Raw genomic sequence first — 6,443 nt, 5'->3', positions numbered from 1 at the left:
TTTTGTGTTTCTATTTAATTGTCGTTTTGATATTTTGAGGGTACAATTTGTAAAAATATTATAGCATTTCTCAATTACTCACACTCACTCATTTTATTAAAACTAATTAATGCTATATATTTGAAATTTCAAGGTTTTCTTTTTTAAACAAAGTTTTGTTCTTCGAAGGAAATTTTTTGTTACATTGTTAAGTTTTTTTTTTTCGAAGTTCAATGTAATAATGTTACATTGTAAGTTAAAATTGATTAACGGATCTGGTGTAAGATTATTCCTACACGTCATATAACTATGTACACGTGAGTATATATAGGATCGTTTCCACAGGGAGTTACGTTAATCATAAGCATTTACACAATCGTTCATATTAAGGGTTTGGATATAATTTGTTTGTTTGTAACACTATATCCATAAATTACACTAAAGTAAAAACGAGAGGGGATCGAACTATTTCGCTTGCGGTATAAGATAACGAGCAAGCATAACAGCAGCAATCTCTCGATCGATTAACAGACTCTAGCTTTATAACCAATATTATTACAATCATTTCTACAATATCCTTCGTGTCCAAAGCGACATCGTTATTTCCAAGTTAGCGTTTAAACATTCGTGTCCAAATTCCTTAAACGATAACAAAGTCGATCGGATAACTTAATCGACCGTGTCCAGCCTGATTAAGTATCCGAAAGCATTAAAATCTTGATTAAAAGTAATTATCAAAGGTTTACAAGCTTGTCAAGAGTGATATAACATAAGATAGATTGTTATTCTAGTTCTAGATTCAAGAGTTTGTGTCCAAATCATCTTGAATCTCTTTGAAAGCATTAAAACCAAGAATAACAACAATATTGAATCATTAAGCTAGAACCTTATATATTAAAAGATCAAAAGATTACATAATAGCTTGTTTGTTACCTCAATACTACATAGAAGGTGATAGTTACATATAGACATGTAAACTAATGCAAGGAATGAAGGAAAGATGAAGATTCCATGCCAAGATCCTTGATGTCTCAATGAATCTAGGGTTGAATCTACTCCTTAATCACTTGCTTTGTGTTTCTCTCTTTGAAATAGCTCTAACCTCTCTCTAGAAATGTGTAAAATGTTTTCAATGGAATAGTCAATACCTAAAAGAGAGGTAAAAATGCTATTTAAATGGCCTGTGTTTTTGCACCTGCGCTAATAGCGCAACTCACGCTAATAGCGTGGTAAGGCGGCCTATAATTTGGCCAATGGGAGCCTGCCACGTTGTTCTTGCCCTGCTGCTACGCTCCAGCCACGCTAATAGCGTGGCTCTCTGGAGCATTTACGCTAATAGCGTGAAATACGCTAATAGCGTAGCTCTTCAAACCCAGCTTCTGCTTCCACGCTCCAGGTACGCATATAGCGTAGCTCTCTGGACATTGTACGCTAATAGCTCAGAATACGCTATTAGCGTACTCTTCAAGAGTGCTCCAGATCCACGCCCCAGGTGCGCTAATGGCGTATCCCTCTGACCTTTGGCATTTTTTTCATCACGCCAATAGCGTAGGACACGCTAATGGCGTAGCTTCTTTGAACTTTGACATTTCTTGCTCCTTGCTTGTAATTTCCTGCACAAAAAGGGTAGACTAAGGCTCAAAAGCATAAATGACATATTAACACAATATTTGGAGTTTTCCATAGAGAATCTTGCAAAACAAGTCACTAAAACGCCTAAACTCCTATGCGAAATATATCACTTTTAAACACTTATCAAACTCTCCCCAACTTGGCTTTTTGTTTGTCCTCAAACAAATCAATTGAAAAGGAAACTAACAAGGCTTTGGACAAGGTTTTCAACATGATGTCAAACAATTCAAAACAAAAATAAACAAATGGTGATTCAAAAATGATCGCGTGGACAAGCATGAAGTCCTCCGCTACTCTAGGTTCAAACTAAGAATGCGAAAAATGTCCTAAGCACAAACTATACATCACAAACTTCAAAACATAAACATATCTATCTATGAACCACACCTAACACACTTCTTTGAAAGTAAATGCAATATAATGTTAACAATGAATGAGGTAATGAACACACATCCAACAATCATGCTAACATCCTATTTAAGTTAGGTGTCCATCCAAATATCGTCTCAAAAAGCATAAAAGCATGGATCAAAAGGTCTAGCAAGGGTTATAACTTGGCCGGGCTACAAAAGAAATGTCATATGTGGGGCAATTGATCAGAAAGCCTATCAAAGAGGAACATTTTTTTGTATCACAACTTGAAATCCATATACTTCCCTACCAAGAATTAAAACCTTTGGTGATTAACAATCAAACTTATAACCTTGACAACTTATTCTATTTTTGATTTTTCTCTTTCTTTTTCTTTTCTTTTCTATTCTTTTTCAAATGTACAATTTTTTTCTTTGATTCAATGTTGTCAGGTTATTTTACAACTTCACCAGAACTTAACATATAATGCCTCCTTTTTCTCCCCAACTTGAATACAACAAAAACTCTAATTGAATGTTCCCCTATCCTAAGGCAAGGGACAAAGTACAAAAAGGTTAAGGGTTCAACAAAGTAAAAATATCAAAGTCCTATAAGATTCAACCATGAACTGGATTTTTGAAAAATTTCAGGCAAATTCAACAAGCATTGTGCTTATGAATATTGACAGTTCATGTTTGAGGACTTGATTCATTAGGCTCGGATTGGGGTATCAGATACTCGCTCTTCTCACAGGTAGGCTTTATGTGGTCAAGTAGGTTACTCTCAATTCAAAAAGTGCCTTGATCCTTTCCATGCTTTCAAACAATTCAAAATAATTATCAGATTTAACATAACTAAAACAAGTTAGACGGTGATTATTGGTCTCCAGCATATATACAACAGATTAAAGCTACCTCACATTTATGTTAAGTACTAAGTGGTTCAAAAATATTTATGTCTATGAAAAGAATTAAATGATATATATTTTGTGCAAAGTACAAGTTTCAAATTCTTATTAAAAACCTAGAATAAAAGAAAACCAATACCTTGGCCTTACGCTTTATCACAAGTAATATCACTATCACTCACCTGCTTTTGCTCAAACATGGCTCCATGGAGCACTTTAAGATTTATTGTTCATGAGCAATTTTCTTTTGAGAGACACAAGCAAGATGTAACAAAAATTTCATCCAAAGCATAAGTTATTAAACTAAAAAGCTAAGTTATTAAACCAAATATAAAGTAACAAAGTAACAAAGTAACAAATCAAGCACTAAAAACCACAGTGCTTGAAGAGTACAAAATACAACCAAAATAAACAGATGTTCCAACATGAAATAAAAACGAAGAGTTATAAAGCAAAAAGAAAAACATCACTAAAAACTCAAGTTCACTGATCATCCTCTCCAGCATCATCCATATCAAGATCCTGGTACACATCATCATCATCACCCACGACTCCAGCATCATCAGGTGTCGCCTCATCATCAACAGCATCAGCCACCCCCACATAAGGATTTGGCCTGCCCTCAGGCCAATGAACATAAGCCTGGTACTGCTCAGGAGTCATAACCGGGTACTCAGCATTTCCCGGATGCATGTGAGCATTGTAGAGGTCCTGGTGTATGCCCATGTTGCTCCTCCAAATTGCCTCATTCTGGTCCATTAAGAAGCTGTTCTGGTCCCTCACGTACTGGTTATGCATCTGCTGCTCCAGCATAAAGGTCTGCAAACCTGAAAAGTCAAAAGAACCAGCAGCCTCAGATGGGCCACCTTCATCATCAGAGAAATGGTATTGGGCTGCCCTTTGCTCTGTTTTCTCCCAGGTGCGAATATGAGTGTCAGTAATGACCCCTTCAATATCTTCATCATAGGGTCCAGAAATAGGCACTCCATAAGCCTTCAGCAATCCCATAATCAAACCCGGGTAGAACAAAGCCACCTTCTTAGCACCAGTGGCTACTTTCAAAGCCACAGCCTTCATCTCATTAGCAATGATGCGAGCAATATCAACAGGCACTTCTTTCATAATGCACCAGATGAGTGGTAGAACGGCTTTTGGGGCATCGGAAGTATGGGCTCTTGGAAGGGCATTGTGGACAAGGAATTGGAAAATTAAGCGGGCAGTAGCTGTCATCTCCTTGGTAAGTGCATGCCTAATCTCTCCCTTGTCATTTTTGACAAATAGCCTACCCTTGTTCATTATATCACGCTCAATTTGCTGATATTTCCAATTTCCTTGAGCGTTTCTCTTAGCATAGGTACACAAGGTGGGCATTGTGGGGTCCTCAGATGGCTCAAGGTTTAAAGCATTTTCAAGGAAATCATTGATTGCATCCCTATCAAAAGGGATTTGCTTTCCTCGGACGTAAGAAGTCCAAGAGAAAGTCTCAGCAAAGGTAGCGGGTGAGGCATCAGGGACAGCATTACAATAGAACTCCCTGATTAGGTCGGTGTTAATCTCGGTTGCGGGCACGAGGAGTTTGGTCCATTTGCGACCAGTGAAAATGTGGAGCATATCAGAATGCTCACCACTAGGATGAATGTCAAAAGTTTTCTCGTGCCAGGTTTTGTACTGTGCCATCTTCTTAAACCTGGCAGAGTGGGCAGGGGTGGGGAAACGGTTTGGGATTGCAGGTGCAGCAGAGGAAGAGGCACCTTTGCCTCTAGGACGCTTAGTCCCGGTAGTTTTTTCAACATTTTTCGGTGCCATCTGCAACAAAACCAGGAAACACCAACATATTGCATAGAAAATATTAGCACAAACTACAATTGGTCATTTAAAAATATCAAAAATTTTGAAAATCTGGACAAGTACGAAGAACTACGCTAATAGCGCCAGTCACGCTAATAGCGAAATTTTTCTGGGAAACTTTCGCTATTAGCGTAGGATACGCTATTAGCGAAATTTTTCTGGAAAAGTTTCGCTATTAGCGTATATTTCGCTAATAGCGTACTTCTTCGTTCCTGCAATTTTCAAATTTTCAAAATCTTTGTTCCTGCAATTTCTCAGCACAACCCAGCATATTTCAACCCTAGGTTTCATCCTATGTCTCTAAAACACAATAAAATCATGAAAAGGAATCAGAATCACAACATTGACACCAAAACATTCAAAACCCTTGTTTTTCAAATTTACAAAATGGGTCAAAATCAAAAGATGAATGTTTGTTGCATGTGGGTTATGATTATTGTTCCTTTTCCAACTATTATCATTAAAGAACAATCTCTATTCACAAATCAAAACTCTAACCCTAACCTAACCATCTCTAATCATGTCAAAAACATGGTTTTTTTTTTCAAATTTAAGAACAAAGATAGGAAGAGAATCAAACCTGTTAGTGCAGTGATTGGATGCAAGCAATAGAATGAATGATGCAAAGATGAATGCTTGGAACCAATTGACCCAAAAGAAAAGGGTTTTGATTTTTAGGGTTAGTGTGTGAGTGAGAGAAGTTTTTGTGTGTGAGAGTGAGAAAGGGAAGAATGAAACCGTAAAAGGAATAAGAGGAGTGGGTTGTGGGAAGTTATGGGGAGTTAATCCCCTGGGCCCACAAAAAAATTTTCTCCCACGCCAAACTCACGCTAATAGCGTGGCTCTCTGGAGCTCTCACGCTATTAGCGCAAATTTCGCTATTGGCGTGAGGCTTCAGGATCAGTTTTTCAAAGTCTTTCATTTCTGCTGTAAATGTATATGTACTACTACTATATGCAATAACCATAAAAATACTTACAAAACTGGGTGTGCCTCCCAGCAAGAGCTTGTTTTACGTCCTTAGCTTGACGCATTTTGAAGAAATCATGGCTCGATTAGTGAAATCGTCGTCAAACACCGATCAATTTCACCACCGAAGTAGGGCTTAAGCCTTTGCCCATTAACAGTCCAGTTGGCTTTGGTGACTGGGTCCTCAAGTTCCACAGCTCCGTACGGTTTGACCTCTTTAACCATGAAAGGTCCGGACCACTTAGACTTCAATTTGCCCGGAAACAACCTCAGTCTTGAATTGAAAAGTAATACCATTTGTCCCGGCATGAATTGTCTCAGAGTGATCTTCTTGTCATGATACTTCTTGGTCCTTTCTTTGTAGAGCTTTGAAGATTCATAAGCTTGATTTCTCAATTCTTCAAGCTCATGCATTTGAACTTTTCTTCTTTCACCGGCTTTCTCTTGATCGAAGTTTAGGAACTTCAATGCCCAAAAGGCTTTATGTTCGAGCTCGACCGGTAAATGACAAGATTTGCCATAAACCATTTGGAAAGGGGTGAGGCCTATAGGAGACTTGTATGCAGTCCTATATGCCCACAAAGCTTCATCAAGTTTAGCCGACCAATCCTTCCGAGATGTAGAGACCGTCTTCTCAAGTATGCGTTTGACCTCCCGGTTAGAAACTTCGGCTTGTCCATTCGTTTGCGGATGATACGGTGATGCTACTTTGTGCTTGACTCCATAATGATCTAGGGCCTTGGCAAGTTGTGCGTTG

Source organism: Medicago sativa, chromosome 2 (assembly GCF_051527215.1).
Source record: "Medicago sativa cultivar Bolivia chromosome 2, Bolivia_mono, whole genome shotgun sequence".
In the NCBI taxonomy this organism is placed as follows: domain Eukaryota; kingdom Viridiplantae; phylum Streptophyta; class Magnoliopsida; order Fabales; family Fabaceae; genus Medicago; species Medicago sativa.
This window is presented reverse-complemented; position numbering follows the sequence as displayed.